The sequence below is a fragment of the Octopus bimaculoides genome, chromosome 16, assembly GCF_001194135.2.
Source record: "Octopus bimaculoides isolate UCB-OBI-ISO-001 chromosome 16, ASM119413v2, whole genome shotgun sequence".
Taxonomy (NCBI): domain Eukaryota; kingdom Metazoa; phylum Mollusca; class Cephalopoda; order Octopoda; family Octopodidae; genus Octopus; species Octopus bimaculoides.
In genome coordinates this window covers 27,555,939-27,562,349 of record NC_068996.1, presented here as the reverse complement: position 1 = coordinate 27,562,349, position 6,411 = coordinate 27,555,939, and positions in this window count along the sequence as shown.

The following is a 6,411-nucleotide window of genomic DNA, read 5'->3' as shown; positions in this document are numbered from 1 at the left end:
TATGCAGAAAGCAATAGATGGAACCTTTAATAAATAGAAGAAAATGTAAAAATAAAAGGTAAGTAGAAGCTTTTAAAAAAGAGGTATTAAGCAGTCTCTGCCAACTGGTGTGGGCTGTTGTTTCTGGCCATTTGTTTGTGCCTCTGTGTGTGTGTGTGTGTATGTGTGTGTGTGTGTGTGTGTGTGTGTGTGTGTGCATATGGGTACATCCACCTGTGTGTGCATGACTGTTAGTGTTTGTGTAGTGCAGTCAATTACTTATTGTCTGAGTGTGTGCTTTTTGTTTTATGTTTTGTTTGTGCACTCTAGGTTATGAGTACTTTGTATTAATGTCTGACTGGATTTGCATGTCTACATAATTATATGAACTTTGTATCAGTGAGTAAATGGTGTAGGGCTTGTGATTAACGTCAGTTTTTGGCATATATATATATATATGTGTGTACATATGTGCATGTGTGTGCTTAGATCTGAGCTGGTGCATGGTTATTGTGGCTCTATAGTAATAGTCCATGTAATTTTGTTTTTAGTTAGTTCGAGTGTGTGAATGTGGATGTGTGTGAAGATATATGGGACATCTGGTTGCTATATGCATATGCATGTGTTTGCATGGTATATATGTGTGGGTATGTGGACATTATATGCATATGTGTGTGTGTGTGTGTATGCGTGTTGCTATTTCTCTCTCCCACTCTCTATATTTGTATGTATATTTATGTATGTGTATGTATTTGTGTGCGAGTGTATGTGTATTCAAATGTATGTGTTATGTGTAAGTGTATGTGACAATATGATGATGAACCAGAGTTGACAAAATGAATATGGCTTGAAGTCAGTCCTCAATCATCTACTTTTTGTTACTTTAGAAAGAAAACACAAATGCAGTGGTCTGGTCGACCAAAAAGAGAAAAGAATAGGGAAACAGTTCATTTCACAACATTTTTCTGTGATGATTGTTTGTTGTAGCATTCATATTTTGTTGGCAGTCAGGTTGTCAAAACAGACTCACATAACAGATACTTTGTCAGTGTTTTGATGGTTGTGTCAATTATAGAAAAAATTTCATTTGCAGTGATGATCTGTCTCTAAAGAATCTATGAGCTTCTAATGTCATTACTGGTCAACAGTATCTTCCTTACTAACTGCTGACCTAATCAAGGCTGTTTATGAATGTGTTCCTCCGACTCTATTCCACTGCTTGTTGCTTGATATTCTTTTTATGAGATGTGAACTAATTTTCAATCAACTATTTTGGATTTGTTAGAATTTTTGTTGACATCAGTCAAAGAATATGATGTATAGTTGTTGACTATCATTGGTTAGATTTTGGCTGATGGGACAAAATACTGGTTACAATGTAGTTGCAAAATCACACAGTTGTAAAGCAAGTTCAGTAACCATCTCACATCCATGCCTGTGCAGACTATATTTAAACTTATAAGACAGATCATGTTGTGCTAACTTACCAATTTAATGCAATCTCAAAAATTATTGATACTCTACAAAGTTCAAATGAGACTCACCATGGAATATTGCACTTACATCTAAAATGGTGCTGCTACTGTGTACACAGATAACCAATCGGCATTCAGAAAAGGGCCACCTAGCAGCTTGATGTAAACTCACTTACAGTTATGATCCAGCCTCTAGCACGTACACTATCTTCTCTTTCTACCTTTTCTCAAAAAAGGATCACAGGGCCTGCCCAAGCCTTAGACTGTTATGGTTGGTTTCCCAGCTTCTGTGGCATATATATTCCACTCATTGAATGGGACACCAGTCCATCACAAAATTATTCATTTTTACCAGCTGAGGAGACTGGAATAAACTGAAATGAAGTGCTTTGCTCAAGAGCACAATGTTTTGCCTGGTCCAGGATTTGAAACCACAATCTTACGATCATGAATGCAACACATGATCATAAAGCCACATTCCTCCACTGCACCTTTTCTGCTGCTATCATAGTGGCATCTGCTCCTCAGGACTGACTGGTTGGGCTCAATAAAATCCATCCAACCCATGCGAGTATGGGAAAAGTGGAGGATGATGACAATGACAATGATGACAACAACGATGATACAAACACACACACACACACACACACACTTTATTTTTTTATCTTTTTATTTGTTTCAGTCATTTGGCTGTGGCCATGCTAGAACACTGCCTTAAAGGGTTTTAGTCAAAGAAATCGACCCCGGTATTTATTCTTTGTAAGCCTAATACTTATTCTATTGGTTCCCTTTTGTCAAACCGCTAAGTTATAAGGACATAAATACACCAACATATGTGGGAGGACAAACCCAGACACAAAAACACACACACACGCACACATATATCATGGGCTTCTTTCAGTTTCCATCTACTGAATCCACTCACAAGGCTTTGGTTGGCCCGAGGCTATAATAGAAGACATTTGCCCAAAGTGCCATGCAATGGGACTGAACCCAGAACCATGTGGTTGAGAAGCAAACTTCTTACCACACAGCTTCACCTGTATCATCATTATGTATGTTTATATATATACATGTATGACAGGCTTATGGGATCAAACCTTTTACTATATGGTTGTGAAGAGACCTTCTTTACCCCATGGCTATGTCTGTGCTCATTATGTAAACTTTCTGATAAGATCCTTGATGATGAATGCAAGCTGCTTGAAACAGTTAGTAGCACATGACCTTGAGTATTTCATTGTTTTTGATTTAATGTCTAGTACAAAAGGAAGAAGAAAATATTGGAGTTTGGAATAAAATAAACATTAAGCATATTACAACGATAGATAGGCCACCCTCATGATAATTAAGCATAATTAGAGGAAATTATATTTAATTACTTGAACATTTACTGCATACTCAATAACAATAATCATGATGATGGTGATAGCACTAATAATAATAGTAATAATGATGACAATAGTAACACAAAAGCAGTATAAGTACAAGCATGGCAGTGTTGGTGCAAGAGACAGCTGAATGTATGTTTTCAAACTGAGGGAAAAGTCATATGAACACAAGCAAGAGCTGTCATCATCATCATCATCAACATTCAATGTCCGTTTCCCATGCTGGCATGGGTTGAGTGGTTTGAAAGGAACAGGCAAGGCCAGGGCCCACACCGGGTTTTATAGTCTGTTTTGGCTTTGTTTCTACTGCTGGATACCCTTCCTGATGCCAACCACTTTATAGAGTGTACTGGGTGACTGTTATGTGGCACCAGTACCAGTGCTTTTCATGTGGTACCAGCACCAATGCTTTTTACATGGCACCGACATTCACACCTATACTTTTTATGTGGCACCTTGGTTTCATGCAAAAAGCATTGGTGTGGGTGAATTATTTTAATAGCCAGATTTTATGGCATTTCTCCATAAAGACTGGCCATAATATCGAAGCAAAAAGACCAGATATCTTTGTTGAAGCAAGAAAAAAATCTAAGATCCTAGACTTTGCAATACCACACTATAACAGAGAAATATCAGAACCTAGCCAGGGAAATGAAGAGATTGTGGAAGACTAAGACAACAATTATTCCTGTAGTAATTGTATACTTTGCACAACATCCGTTGTTGTTGGCATTCCGTTGCTTACGACGTTGAGGGTTCCAGGTGATCCGATCAACTGCTCGTGAAATTAACGTGCAAGTGGCTGAGCACTCCACAGACACGTGTACCCTTAATGTAGTTCTCGAGGATATTCAGCGTGACACAGTGTGACAAGGCTGACCCTTTGAATTACAGGCACAACAGAAACAGGAAGTAAGAGTGAGAGAAAGTTGTGGTGGAAGAGTACAGCAGGGTTCGCCATCATCCCCTGCCGGAGCCTCGTGGAGCTTTAAGTGTTTTCGCTCAATAAACACTCACAACACCCGTTCTGGGAATCGAAACCGCGAGTCCGCTGCTCTAACCACTGGGCCATTGCACCTCCACGCACAACACCCAAACTGCTACTTAAAAGACTGAAAAATATTGGAATTAAGACTTACAATATTGCCCTGCAAAATTCTGTATCCTTGAGATTTGAGGAGATTTACTGTCACTAAATTTCAGGCAGCATCCCTGCTACATGAAGTAGCATGTAATAACTTAATAGTAATAATGATTTCAAATTTTGGTACAAAGCCAGCAATTTTAGAGAAAGGGATAAGTCAATTGCATTGATCCCATCACACAATTGTACTTACTTTATTGACCTTAAAAGAATGAAAGGTAAAGTCAACCTCAGCAGAATTTGAACTCAGAATGTAAAGACAAATGAAATACCACTAAGCATTTTGCCTAGCATGCTAACAATTCTGCCAGCTCACTGCCTTAATAATAATAATAATGATGATGATGATGATGATGACGATGATGACGATGATGACGATGATGACGACGACGATGACGACGACGACGACGATGACGACGATGATGATCTCAAATTTTGGCACAAGGTCAGCAGTTTCAGGAGAAGGGAGTAAGTCAATTTCATGACCCCAATACTCAACTGGTACTCATTTCATCGACTCCCAAAAGATGAAAGGCAAAATTAATCTTTGGCATGCTAATGATTCTGCCAGCTTGCTACCTTAATAATAATAATATGGGAAATACGAAGGTTGTGGTCAATGAAGGGAGTAGACATGATACCATTAGTAATTGCTGCACTTGGAAGTATCAGCACTCATCTACCAAGATGGCTAAAAAAGATAGGTACAAATTTAAAGGTAGAACACCTACAAAAATCAGCATTGCTTGGAACTGCAAGAATTCTCTAAAGGGTTCTTGAAGCATGACCAGTTAACCAATGTCACCTTAGTCTGCTGGCTGTGGACAGCTGATGCTTTCCATCATACCCAACAAAATGAGTTTTCATCAAATAATGATAAGAATAATAATGATGATGATAACAATAATAACAATTGTTTCTAATTTAAACACCAAATCTGCAATTTTGAGGAGATGGGGTAGATGATACTATTGACCCCAGTACTTGACTGGTACTGTATTAAATTGACTCTGAAAGGATGAAAGGCTGGATTTGCACTTAAAATGTAAAAAACTAGAAGAAATACTGCAAAGTATTTCTTCTAACTTTACAATGAATCTGTCACACATGCCATCCTCCTGATAATTAGGTATCATTAGAGTATAATTAATAAACAGAACATTTATTTCATGCCTAATAACAGCAGCAACAACAACAATGACAGCAACAATGATAATACTAACAACAACAATAGTATTTTAGTTATTTAATCTTTTGAACAGTAATTAAATATTCACCGACATAACTTTCTAATTGTCATGTGGATGTCCAAATGGAATCCTTGACACATTTAATGTGTCAGATTTCTTTCCTCATTCTACATCAACATATGTAATATTTAGTGAAGTAAGCACTAATACATTTAATGAGCTGAATGCTTTAACTTTAATTAACTGAGACTAAATTAATTAATCACCGAGTTGATTTAACAATGTTTTAGTTTCTATGCTATACAGTGCTATACTAAGGAATGTATTTTAGCCAACACTGTGTATAGACAGATGTAAACAACATATCTGTATATGCAATATAATATGTATATATATATCATCATCATCATCATCATCGTTTAACGTCCGCTTTCCATGCTAGCATGGGTTGGACGATTTGACTGAGGACTGGTGAAACCAGATGGCTATGCCAGGCTCCAATCTGATTTGGCAGAATTTCTACAGCTGGATGCCCTTCCTAACGCCAACCACTCAGAGAGTGTAGTGGGTGCTTTTACATGCCACCGGCACGAAGGCCAGTCAGGCAGTACTGGCAACGGCCATGCTCAAAATGGTGTATTTTATGTGTCACCTGCACAAGAGCCAGTCCAGGGGCACTGGCAATGATCTCGCTCGAAAGTCCTTGTATGTACATGGTCTTAATTGCCATTTGGAAATTATGATGCATTCTTTTGAAGCTGAGATAATCTTAATAAATAAAGAATTTATGTTGTATGGTATTTGTTATATCTATTTTTTCCTGTGGTGTTCAAATATGGGCCAATGGCCAAGCAGAACTATTTCTCTTTGCTCATTTATATATATATGTGAGCATGTGTATGTGTGTTCAGGTATATGTGTATGTGTGTTTGTTCAAGTGTGGTGCAGTGTGGTGTAGTATGTGCATGTGTGTATGCTTTTCTTTAAAATTTGAGCCTGAAAGGAACCTGAGGCCAAAGGCAACAAAAAGAAACAGAATAATTCAAGAGGTAGAAACTAAAACAAAGGACAAAAAAACAAAAAACCTAACTAATTTATACTAATAGCATTTCTTATATTTCATTTGACATGAACTGCATCAAAAGTGAGGGTAAACAAAACCCTCCAGGGCTTCAGATGGAGAATTAAATTTCCATCAAGAACCCGATGTGTTTGAATATATATAAATATAA